The following is a 10,961-nucleotide window of genomic DNA, read 5'->3' on the forward strand; positions in this document are numbered from 1 at the left end:
TATACATATATATATATAATTATATATTAACTATATATATATATTTATATTATAACTATATATATATATATATATATATATATATATATATATATATATATATATATATATATATATATGTTGTATATGTGTGTATCTCCTCCTATTCTTAGGCAGCAACCACCAGAATTGATTAGCAACCAGGTAATGAAATCGCTGCCTACTGAAACTGGATTTTTCAGGAAACGCTATGTGTGTGTGTGTGTGTGTGTGTGTGTGTGTGTGTGTGTGTGTGTGTGTGTGTTTTCTCCACTTCTTTTCCCTTAAGAGGAGGTAGCTCCAGAGGGAGGTAGTTTTTAGGGGCTCACTGTTTCGGGATGGGGGCTGTAGACTGCAGACCACCACAGTTAACTACCCCTTGCGTAGCGTACGTATTCCAATGTTGAAAATCCAAGGGATTTTTCTGGAAGCAACCCCAAAGGAAACTGCAGCAGATAATGACAAGAGGAAATGCCAAGCAGATACAATGTTTGGGTAGTTTTCTGGGGAATATCTGGGGTAGTACTAGTCGGTTCACCGTAAGGAGATATATTCTCTCTCTCTCTCTCTCTCTCTCTCTCTCTCTCTCTCTCTCTCTCTCTCTCGATGGACTGCTCCAAAGCTAAACTTTGTGCTGGCATAAAGACAGCTTAGTTTAACTACAAAAACCAAGTCTCTCTCTTTCTCTCTCTCTCTCTCTGGACTGCCTCAAAGCTAAGGTTTGTGCTGGCATAAAGATAGCTTAGTTTAACTACCAAAACCATGTCTCTCCCTCTCTTTCTCTTTCTGTTGAAACTGTTTCATAAAATTTCGTTCTATGATTTTAATTTTTTACAATTCCAATGTAAACATTTACGGCACCAAGGTCACTTTTAAATAAACTCCGGACAACTCGAAAACACTGAATTCCAGATGATAAAACCAACGAACTTAGGCACGATTTAGAAAAAAAAAACCTGTTTTCTTATTTTTCAAGAATGTAGCTTCCTTATTTCAGCATGAAATAAGGAAGTTATATTCTTATGGCATTTGAAAGAAGGGTGTTCCTCCTTTGCTCGAATTACAAAGTGTAAGTCGATTCCATCTGCCAATACTGGAATATAAATATTAGGCCAAAGGCCGAGCACTGGGGCCCACGATTTCATTCCGCGCTGAAAAGGAAATTGAGACTAGAAAGGTTATAAAGGTGCACCAGGAGGAAAATCTCGCAATAACTCTTTCAACCAACTGTTACAGAGGGTGGAAAGTAAGATGGAAAAAAATGAATATGAACGGAGGTACAGTAAAAAGGAATGGAAGGGGTTGCAGCTAGGGGCCGAAGGGACATTGCAAAGAACCTCAAGTATGCGGTGCACTGGCAGCGATACCCCCCAACGAGGAACTGTCAATACTAACCTTGAATGTGAAATAAATACGTACATGATGTGTTAAGCCATAAAAGGTTATCAGCGTAAGCAAACTGTATGTCACGCAGCTGAGACAAAACCAACAGTAAAAATATTCGCGACCTGAAAAGATCAGAAATAAAATCTAAATTTCCTTATCGCATAAGGAGCTTAAAATACTCCCGACATTACTGACCTTTTTCCTGAATCTTTGGGATATTAATTATGAAGTTATAAGTAACTGCATTCTACAAGACAAAAATTGGAATTCATAAATCTTACAATCAACGACGAAAAGCAATAACTCGCGATCAAGATAACCAACAAGAAATAGTTACAAATTCGCCATTACGCCAGAACAGGGAACTAAGGATGGTGTGTCGTCTTGCTTATGGTGTTCGAAAAGGAATTTTACTAGTGCTTTTAACAGCCTTTTCCTCTTCTTGACAAAACATTTCTTGATAAAAAAAACAGTTAATCACTGCTGACTGCATTTTCATTTTGAGAATCCATCACGAATTTATCCGTTGTTTTAGCGTTGCCTTATGAACTGTTACTTGTTTAAACGTGACGAAGGCGGTGCAGGCTGAGGTGGGATCATTACATGAGGCAAGTAAGTAGTCTGCAACGCTCCATATTATTATTATTATTATTATTATTATTATTATTATTATTCAAACTGCAAACCCTTGGTGGAAAAGGAGGACGCTACAAGGCCATGAGCTCCAACAGGGGATGCAACTAAGTACGGATAAACTACAGAACAAACCAAATAAGAGAAATAGAAAAATAAACAAAAGAAGAACAAACCAAATATATGAGAAATAAACAAAAACAAATGAAGTAAAACAATTACAACTGCGAACCGAGACTGGTGAGCACCAACTAAAAAAAAAAAAAAAAAACGCATTTAGGCACTGTTTGAACACCTGATAATTTCCAGCGCCCATAGCTAACCCGGATGAAGAGCAAATAATAAGAAAAACCGAGACGACTGCTAGGACCTATAAAACCGGCGTCGTGGACGTTATTCCACAATTTTCAGGTACAGAGGAATAAACAAAAATAATCGCATTAGTGGTTAAATAAGGGGTCTCTTCCAGGAATTATTATCATTATTATTATTATTATTATTATTATTATTATTATTATTATTATTATTATTATTATTATTATTATATTGTGCATAATTTCAGCTACCGGTTTTTTTTGTTAAGTTTTCCAAATGTACCTTCCATGCAGGAACATAATAATAATAATAATAATAATAATAATAATAATAATTATTATTATTATTATTATTATTATTATTATTATTATCAAAACATATGTCGTAATTGCATCGTCCACCAGGGAAAATGGGGCAGACCCACTCATCAAAGGGGGCATGCCCATAACGGCCGCCGAACACAGATCCATTTCTTCAGACGGGACATTCCCGTCGTTAAGTTAAAGTCTTTTAAATGTAGCACTGATGACCCTGAGAGAGAGAGAGAGAGAGAGAGAGAGAGAGAGAGAGAGAGAGAGAGAGAGAGAGAGTTATCGAATCTTAAAGGCCTTGTCCTAACTGACATCATCAGTAGTTATTAAGGTGCAATACCACCATAAAAAGAGTTTAAAGAATTTTTTTTTTTCTAAACCTGCCCTATAACCAGTTACTTCTAAGGCTGATCTAGTAATCAGGGCGGACTTCCCCGTGACGCCATTCCTCGCGTCCTGGGAACTCTTCAAGGTGATGATTAGTGAAAAAAGGGGTGACAAAAAACGTCATAAAACCGGTGCCCACAGACTTCTATGTGACCATTTCCTGAAGTTCGAAGACTGGACCAATAAGGTGTCTTTGACCAATCAGAAGACTGAGCTATCCGGTAGTAGTTAAGCTTTTCCAGCGGATCAAGTTTTCTTACGGGAGGAATGAGAATCTACCTTGATGAAGTTCACGAAACCGATTGAAAATATGGGTTGTTTTCGCGTCTCTTTTTAGCATCGAATCAACTCGTCTTATCGATTAATTCTGGCTACCTATCTACCTACCTGCCTTGATTCACTCTTTGTATATACCAGCTTGGTCGTTTCCTTTGATTGATATAGACCTAAAATTCATTATTTTGAAGTACTGTAAGTTACTTTTTTTCATCCCCGTATACGAATACGTCTCTTGATTAGTATGTTTACTTATCTTTGTTTTTACTCTCGGATACATTGATTCTCTCTCTCTCTCTCTCTCTCTCTCTCTCTCTCTCTCTCTCTCTCTCTCTCTCGTGGAGCAGTGGTAGTTCACTCAGCTCCAAATATATATATATATATATATATATATATATATATATATATATATATATATATATATATATGGATGTCTTTATTGTAATCCAACAGTATACTATGAAGATAAAATGGCCAATAAAAACACTATTTTCACGTTGCTACCATATATTTCGGACACGCAATAACCCTTATATACACACTTGTCCCACATCATTTGTCCGTATTTTACCGGTGAACAGAAGCACAGAAGCGTCCTGAATATATGGTTGCGGTATGAAAGTATTGTTTATGGGCCTTTAATTTAATAAATATATATAAATATATATATTATATATATATATATATATATATATATATATATATATATATATATATATATATATATATATATATATATATATATGTATATATGAATTTTTATCACATCACCGTAGTGTTTTTAAGTTTTCTGTAAAAGAAAACTATTGCGCCGGCTTTGTTTGTCCGTCCGCACTTTTTCTGTCCGCCCTCGGATCTTAAAAAGAACTGAGGCTAGAGGGCTGCAAATTGGTATGTTGATCATCCACCCTCCAATCATCAAACATATCATATTGCAGCCCTCTAGCTTCATTACTTTTTATTTTATTTAAGGTTAAAGTTAGCCATAATCGTGCTTCTGGCAACGATATGGGATAGGCCACCACCGGGCCGTGGTTAAAGTTTCATGGGCCGCGGCTCATACAGCATTATACCGAGACCACCGAAAGATAGATCTACTTTCGGTGGCCTTGATTATATGCTGTAGCGGCTGTACAGAAAACTCGACTGAGCCGAAGAAACTTCGGGGCAGTTTTTACTTGTTATATTCGCAAACACTAAGCTAAGAATGTTGTTTGATATCCAATTCGCTCTCCCTCAGAAATAACACCGAAGGGACTTATAATTGATAAGTGAGTCGCCACCTGAGAAATTCTAGCTCCCGACAATGAGAACCTCAGACTTGAGAAATTCGAACTCCCGACAATGAGAACTTCGGACTTGAGAAATTCGAACTCCCGACAATGAGAACTTCGGACTTGAGAAATTCGAACGCCCGACAATGGGAACGTCGGACTTCAGTGACGAGTATTTTTACCATTGGGCTGTCCAGAGAGGTATAAGTTCATACCAACTCTGTCGCACATATACGGTATAAATACTTGTCTCCCAGATGACGAACCACTTATCAACTATAATTCCCCTTTGATGCAATTTCCGAGGTAGAGCAAACTGGATATTAAACGACATTTTAAGCTTCATGTTTGTAAATATAAAATGTCACAGTGATGTAATAAAAAAAAAAAAATCATGAATAGCTACGTGTTTCAAGCATACCAATTGGCTGTCACCGTGGGGATATTGATTCTTATTAATACAAACAAGTAAAAATTGCGCCTGATTTTTTCGGTTCAATCGAGTTTTTTTGTAGAGCCGCTACAGCACATAATTAAGGTCACCGAAAATAAATCTACCTTTCGGTGGTCTCGGTATATTGCTGTACGAGCCGCGGCCCATGAAACTTTAACCACGGCCCGGTGGTGGCCTATCCTACATAGTTGCCAGAAACACGATAATGGCTAACTTTAACCTTAAATAAAATAAAAACTACTGAGGCTAGAGAGATGCAATATGGTATGTTTGATGACTGGAGGGTGGATGATCTACATATCAATTTGCAGCCCTCTAGCCTGAATAGTTTTTAAGATCTGGGGGCGGACAGAAAAAGTGCGGAGAGAATAAAGCTCGGACGGACAGACAAAGCCGGCACAATAGCTTTCTTTTCCAGAAAACTAAAACCTGCATTTGACGAGCATATGTACGCAGAGTCAGTATCCACTTATACCTCCCTTGACAGCTTATTGGTAAAAATACTCGTCACTGAAGTACGAGGTTCTCACTATTGTCGGAAGCTCGTATCTCTAAGGTGACGAAACACTTAACAATTATAATTCCTCTTAGGTTTTATTTCCGACGCGGAGTGAAGTGGATGTTAAAGGAAATATGTAGTTTAATTTTTGTGAATATGTGAAAAAAAAAATATATATATAGGTCTATATATATACACGTAAACACACAATGTATATATATATATATATATATATATATATATATATATATATATATATATATATATATCATTATATCACACACACACACACACACACACACACACACATATATATATATATATATATATATATATATATATATATATATATATATATATATATATATATATATATATATATATGATTGACGTGACAAGTCTACATGATACATGAATATAAATCTAGTTTTCTACATTATCAACTCTGCCTCAGACAAGGTTCCACACATGCCGAATTGAGTAGAAACTGACTAATATCCTATAAAGTTATGGAAGCCTAAACAAATTTTGTGTCCTGCGACCAACTTCACATGGCAGACACAGCTGTATCCAAATATGATCTGGTATGACATGGTTCATTTCTATTTGCCAGCGGATCTAGATGAGGCTTGCAATATATGACGATTTTTCCGTCGGCCGTCCCAGAGAAATCAGTATTCAGTAGTATCCAGTATACGGCCACAACGTCACGTTGTTGTTGGTTATCTTTTGGGCACTGTACTGTCTGCTTTATTATTTAAATGAATATTCAAACACTTATCTCATGAAATTCCCTCCCGGACAGGGCAACAAAAGCAAAAACTACACAAGATGCACAATTACTGCTTTCACACGACGAGCAAGATTTCGATTTCGCTATCCGGTTCAAAGATGGTGACCTGTGAGACCAATTTCCAAAGCATACACGCATTATTGAACATATATATAACCTGAATGAAAACAACAGGCTTGCTTGGCGCGTTTATAATTATGTAATATGAAATAATAATAACAATACCAAACCGGGAAACGGGTGATACAATAACATAGGTAGTAGTCTATGTGACCAGTTCCAAAACACCATGTTAGAAATTGCCAGAATGACTTGAGGTCTACCTAATCCGGATACGACTAAGAGTAGGAATAATACGCAATAACTCCACAAGATTGTGGGGAATAATAAGCAATAACAATAATTCCCACGACTGTGGAGATACTGATAAAAACAGGCAACGCCTCTAATGACGTAAAGACGCCAAACAACCCCCTACAGCAGCGTACTCACCTTCCCCGTTAACCTCCGCAGTTCAAGGTCGCGCCACCTTCTCCGGAGTCACCTTCATGGCGAGGTTGTCACCTCGTTCGTACGTCACTTGTGGAGGTCTTAGCAGCGAGGCTTCGTCGATGCGCTCAGTTCACACCCGACGTAGTCTTGGTAGTATTGGTCGCAGAGGGCGAAGGGCTTTGCCTGAGGATGGGATACGACGGTTTTCATTTTCAGTCTCTCTTGAGCACTTAATCCCATGACACGACAAAACTGCCATACCTAAAAATATAATCCCATGACACGACAAAACTGCCATACCTATAAATATAAACTCAAGAAAAGATAAAACTGCCATACCTACCAATATAATCTCAGGTAACAATAAAACTGCCATCCCTAAAAATATAATCTCATGAAACAATAAAACTGCCATGCCTAAAAATAAATCAAGTTATACATTTTTAAGAAAAATGTAGGAATAAAATTCCTACAATAAATGGCAGACAACAAAGGCTAAGGAATATCTAATTAAGTAGAAGAGAGTAAAAAGCATGCCTCACATGAACTGGATATAAAAAAAAATTGCTTATAAAAATTACTAAATTAAATACGAAAACTAACTATATCTTACGATAACCAAATCCAATAAATGCTTACAAATAAGATGAGAAAATACGAAAATATATAACGTTAACTTTACATTAAGAAGAGCAATAAATCATATGTAATCTCTCCATCGAAAAGTAATATAAATCAGCTTCAAATGTACATACACTAAAAACTTGGCGTTAACCACTGGACATTTGTAGGGAAACTGGAGTGTCTCAAATTATAAGCAGTTGGAAGACGCCAACTTGATTTTTCTTTGGTGTGGTAGGTCAAAATATGAGGCTGGTTTGAAGGATTCACAGTTTCCAAATGAAAAAGCAGTTTTAAATTATTGGGATCTTGCATTACTCAAGGTACCAGGGAAAGTGATTTATGATGAGCTATGAAATTTCGGCTATCAAGCCAAGCACTGGGACACTATCAGCTACGTAAAAATTAAAACAGTGAAAAAAGACGTTGTAAACAAAATTTAGTGATGCCTACAGAGCACTGCGTGAGGTGCACTGACGGCATTACCCCTCACGGAGTACCAGGGAAGATGTGTGGTAAGATTTTGATTGAAAAAGTAGGACAGATGACGGCGGACAGTTGCAACTCTCCAATTCTTGATGTTCGGTAGTTCCGGCAAGTACCACCTCTGGGTTAGTTCGCAAGGGGCAGTAATACGCCATTGATCTAAATATGACGTAGGTTGTCTGTTCCTTCTCTCTAGGTGAAACAGTGCCATTCCTTCTTCACGGCCAGGTACGACACCAGGTTAGGACAACTCAAGATTCAGAGCGACACATTCTCAGAGGTTACGAAACCGGCCGCTCCAACTGAAACCTTTTAATGCCTTTGGGTCTTCCCCTTGGGTCTTCCCCTTGAGTCTTCCCACGGGGCCGTGCCGTATGAAATTCTGTGTTAAACTACGACTGTTTCTTGATGGTCCTCATTATCAGCATGAAATGTCGCCATCTTTCAATGACATCACTCTTCTTGCCACCAAATTGTTTGTTCGTTGGTTGGTTTAGATTTAGCCGGCATTATGCTAGCACAGGCCCTTGAACTAAGGCGGCCTGTAAGTGTGACAAGATGTAAAGGGAGTAGGGGACTTGATATGAACCTCCGGACTCTTAACCAGCCAACAGAGAAGATACCCAGTTCTTCGTGTACATTGGTGAATGGAGACTTCGAGACTTTCAGTAGTCTAGTTCCTTTTTTGACGGATTTCAAGCTACTACAATGGATGGTTGCTCTGTTCACGTTGCCCGGTACGACCATTGATTGACTGATTTATGTCTCTTAAAACTGGCACCACAACAACCGGGCACTACCAGACGTTTGCAAGACTTAATGCACTCTATTCCTTTAGCATTCCGGTATCCTTTGATATTAGCGGACTCGAAGTTGCAAAGATCATAAAGTGCCTTTACTCTTCTCGTACAAGAACATCGAGGAAGGGAGACGTTCATCCGTGTTCACCTTCGTCGTGAAACCAAGGACATAGCTGTCATGGAAAACAGACACAAGATTCCGATGCTCGTCGTCGTTCCTTGGCGATGGGTATACTGTAGGCTAATTCAATACCAATGTGCCCAACATAAATGGCAGGTTTGGAATAGAGTGTGTGCGTGTGTGTGTCTGAAAACAAGACACAGAATAGCTTTTTGTCAGAAAACACGACAAAGAATAACTTTTTTGTCAGAAAACAAGACACAATAACTTTTTAGTCAGAAAACAAGACAAAGCGACTTTTTTGTCAGAAAACAAGACAGAATGACTTTTTGTAAAAAAAAATATTAATAATAATTTTTCTTCAGACAACAGGACACAGAATAACTTTTTATCAGAAAACATGACAGAATAACTTTTTTGTCAGTAAACAAGACACAATCATTTTTTGTCAGAAAACAAGACTCAGAATAACTTTTTGTCACCAAACAAGACAGAATAACGTTTTTTGTCAGGAAACAAGACAAAATCATTTCTTGTCAGAAACAACTCAGAATAACTTTTTGTCATCAAACAAGAGACAGAACTTATTATGTCAGAAAAGACTTAGAATAGCTTTTCTGTCAGAAAACAAGACACAGAATAACTTACATTAGGTATATTTGTGAGTGTACAATGTGTGTATGACCAAGCCCTGTCACGGTTATTCATCTTTATAAGCAAGGTTTTCCGCAAAATATTCTTTCAGGAAGGGAGTCGATTACATCCGTTATTCTCTCTCTCTCTCTCTCTCTCTCTCTCTCTCTCTCTCTCTCTCTCTCTCTCTCTCTCTCTCTCTCTCTGCCATGTACCTATCCCTCACTATTCAGCTAACATAATTAAGTGAAATAATGAACTCAGTGAATTATTGTTTTTCGTTACGACATCAGTTTACACATATTATTATTATTATTATTATTATTATTATTATTATTATTATTATTATTATTATTATTATTATTATTATTATTATTATTATTATTATTATACAACCCTAGTTGGAAAAGCAGTAAGCTACCAGGACAAAGGCTCCAATAAGGTAAGCATTTCAGTACGAAAAAGAAATGAAGTAAAAAAAAAATCTATGGAATAGAGATAACAAAAACAAAGAGATGAAAACAATTAAAAATACGAAATGAGACCTAGGTTTGAACTTCTGAAACTCCAACGATTGAATATCCGCATGCGAAGATTATTCCACAATCGGGTCACAGCAGGAACAAAAATTCTGAAAATAAAAAAAAACTTGTGGTACTGAACGTGACAGAAATCTGTATAAGCTTCTTGCACTGTCATAAACGAACCAGTACAAGGTAAACGGCTTATTCCTTCTTCTTTTCCGTTTCATTCCTAAAACGAAAAATTGTCATTTACGCCAGACATATTCAGTCAAGATGAGGTAATGCTACTTTCTTTATGCATAGATTAGTGAAAAAGGTGACCAAGACCTCTTACCCCAACGCGCGCTGGTCTGAGAGCAGGGGTGAAGAAAAGGAGGGTAGGACAGCAAGGAAGAAGCTATGGACCATCCTCTTCCAGGAAGAAAGGCTGTAAAGGTCTGGTAAAACACAGGAAACGGAGAATGTCACACCTTCGACCGCTCAAGATAATGAACAGTTACTGGTATGCAACAGCAGCCCAAACCGTGCCTTAGCAAGGGGGTTTCTCTTATTTCATTTTCCTTCATTTGCCGTTTCTCTCCACGGCATATTTCCCTCATCCCGGCCCGCCCCCCTGAAAAAACTTAAGCTTTCCCAAACCCTCTTTTGCCATACCTACTCTGCAACCCTTATTCCCGTCCAGAGCTGTAAAAAATATGTAAGCATCTACTGTACAGTCACCCAGCAAAGGCTGTGTTTTACAGATGTCTGCGTAACAAACATCAACACACTGTAAATAAAAATACTTTCACAGTTCCTTGCTTACATTAAATAAAAGAATATTTCATTTATAATGATCTTAGTCATTTACTTTAAAAAAAAATTTTGTTTTGTTTTGTTATTCAAGCCTTCATTCTTGTCGGGCCTAATTATGAAGCTCATATGTCTCCCCATTATTC

General features: G+C 37.5%; 1 long non-coding RNA gene across 2 annotated transcripts in view; it reads right to left on the minus strand.

The window, feature by feature from the left end:
* LOC136832236 (uncharacterized) overlaps positions 1-10,961 on the minus strand; it is a 110,193-nt gene that overhangs the window by 85,136 nt on the left and 14,096 nt on the right. The window contains exon 2 of one of the 2 annotated variants that reach the window (XR_010851130.1): positions 6,839-7,021. This is a non-coding gene — a long non-coding RNA (uncharacterized lncRNA). Of the gene's footprint in view, positions 1-6,838; positions 7,022-10,961 lie in introns of those variants that run through there. The other variant, XR_010851131.1, reaches the window with a different exon arrangement.

The sequence above is a fragment of the Macrobrachium rosenbergii genome, chromosome 49 (genome assembly GCF_040412425.1).
Source record: "Macrobrachium rosenbergii isolate ZJJX-2024 chromosome 49, ASM4041242v1, whole genome shotgun sequence".
NCBI classification, from domain to species: domain Eukaryota; kingdom Metazoa; phylum Arthropoda; class Malacostraca; order Decapoda; family Palaemonidae; genus Macrobrachium; species Macrobrachium rosenbergii.